This window comes from Gossypium hirsutum, chromosome A12 (genome assembly GCF_007990345.1).
Source record: "Gossypium hirsutum isolate 1008001.06 chromosome A12, Gossypium_hirsutum_v2.1, whole genome shotgun sequence".
Taxonomy (NCBI): Eukaryota; Viridiplantae; Streptophyta; class Magnoliopsida; order Malvales; family Malvaceae; genus Gossypium; species Gossypium hirsutum.
This window is the reverse complement of record NC_053435.1, coordinates 71,211,143-71,213,465: the sequence shown is the minus strand read 5'-3', so window position 1 is coordinate 71,213,465 and position 2,323 is coordinate 71,211,143. Positions and strand designations below refer to the sequence as shown.

Genomic DNA, 2,323 nt, shown 5'->3' with positions numbered 1-2,323 from the left:
TTGTTTACCTTAAAAGTTTCGAATTTGGGGTGAATTACCTCGACTGTACCATATGGAAAAATACTGAGTACCGTGAGAGGAATTTCTTCATTAGGTCTAGAAGTGGTAATGCAAGGATCTGCTGCATCTAGTAGTACTTTTTCTCCAACCTTAAGTTGATTTGGTGATGTATTGAGCTCGTCCTGGCTCATTTTTGGTTTATTGCGTGTTCTCGGTTTCTGTATCAGCCATTCATCTAATTCCTCAATTTGTAGCCTTTGTTCTTCATAGATAGGTCCTTTGTTGTTGCTTGAACATGAATCATGTAGGTTCTTCGAACTTATTTCCTACAAAGTAGGTTGCACCACATGGTCAGTATTAGTAGAATGATTTATACAACGACCTTAAATTTTCGATGTGTTACGCGAATTACGAGCTTGAAGGGTGATTGTTCCGTCTCCCACACGAAGTGTGAGTTCACCTGTGCCAACATCTTAATGAGTACATCTTCAATAATCCCCCTAGGAAATCTGATTGTTTTATCAGCTAATTGAATACTCATCCTAGTTTGTTTGGGTTTCCCAAGACCTAGTTGGTTAAACATTTTGTAAGGCATGACATTGATACTAGCCCCTAAATCAGCCAAAGCATTATTTATATCTAAGCTACCAATTAAATAGGGAATCATAAAACTCCCTGGATCTTTTAATTTGTTGGCCAGCTTATTCTGTAGTATGGTTGAGAAAACCGTATTTAGTTCCACATGCGACGCCTCATCCAACTTCCGCTTATTTGTTAAAAGCTCCTTTAAGAATTTGACTGCGTTTGGCATCTGCGAAAGAGCTTCAATAAACGGTAAGTTAATATGTAACTTCTTTAATAATTTAAGGAATTTACCGAATTGATCTTCTGTGCAGTCTTTCCTTGTCGTGTTTGGGTATGGCACACGAGGTTTGTATTCTTTACTTACCGGTTTCTAGTCATTGTGGTCCACCTCACCTGTACCTTTACTTACCACTATTTCTTTCCTCAATTCTGGTTCAAGTGCAACTAACCCTTCCTCATCTTGAATGGTAATTGTATTGATTTGCTCCCTTGGGTTAGATTCAGTGTTGCTCGGCAGGCTACCTTGTGGTTGTTCAGATATCAATTTAGCGAGTTGACCTATCTGAGTTTCGAGCCCTTGGATCGATGCTTGTTGATTTTTAAGTGCTGTCTCGGTATTCTAAAAATGAGTTTCTGACACCGAGATGAATTTTGTTAGCATCTCCTCAAGGTTTGACTTTTTCTCTTGTTGGTAGGGTGGTTGTTGGAAGTGTAGAGGTGGTGGTGGTCGCTGGTTACCTTGGCCTCCCCATGAGAAATTTGGTCGGATCCTCCAACTTGCATTGTAACTATTACTATAAGAATTATTTTGGAGATCGAGAATTATTACCCATGTAATTTAACTACTCGTTCTCCATGTCGTGTCCATAGGGTGGGTATTCTGAATTGCTTGATCCACCTCCACTTGCTTCGCACTACATTACTGGGTAAACCTGTGAAGTAGCAAGAAAACCGTCAATTTTTTTATTCAAAAGTTTTACCTGATTGGACAGCATGGTGACTGAATCGAAATTAAAAACGTCGGTTGCTTTCGTTGGCTTTATCCTCATGACTTGCCACTGATAATTATTCAGTGACATCTCTTCTATAAATTCATAAGCATCCTCGGGTGTCTTATTATTGATAGTTCCACCAGCGGCTGCGTCGATCATCTGGCGAGTCGAAGGATTCAGGCCATTGTGGAACGTTTGAACCTGTAGCCAGAGTGGTAACCCATGGTGAGGGCACCTTCTCAACAGATCCTTGTATCTCTCCCATGCATCATAGGGTGTTTCTAAATCCATCTACACAAAAGAGGAGATATTTTTACGTAATTTGGTTATTTTAGCTGGAGGAAAATATTTTAATAAAAACATTTCAATCATTTGTTCCCAAGTAGTGATTGACCCTCGTGGTAACGAGTTCAACCATTGTTTACCCTTATTCCTTAACCAAAAAGGGAATAACCGAAGGAGAATGGCATCATCAGAAACGCCATTAATTTTAAATGTATCACATAGTTCCAAAAAGTTAGCGAAGTGAGCGTTGGGATTTTCATCCTGCAAACCATCAAACTGAACAAATTACTGTATCATTTGAATTGTGTTAGGTTTCAGTTCAAAAGTATTTGCAACAACAGCAGGCCTAACTATGCTCAATTTAGTTCCTATTAAAGAAGGTTTAGCATAATCATACATAGTACGTGGACCAGGATTTTGATTAGCAGCAATTGCAGGAGGTAGCGGATTTTCTTGGTTTT

General features: G+C 39.2%; 1 non-coding gene across 1 annotated transcript; it reads left to right on the top strand.

The window, feature by feature from the left end:
- Positions 1 to 1,794: 1,794 nt before the first annotated feature.
- On the top strand, positions 1,795 to 1,901 carry LOC121212046 (small nucleolar RNA R71). The gene has a single exon (XR_005907257.1). It is a non-coding gene; the product is annotated as a small nucleolar RNA R71 (small nucleolar RNA).
- The last annotated feature ends 422 nt before the right edge of the window (positions 1,902 to 2,323 follow it).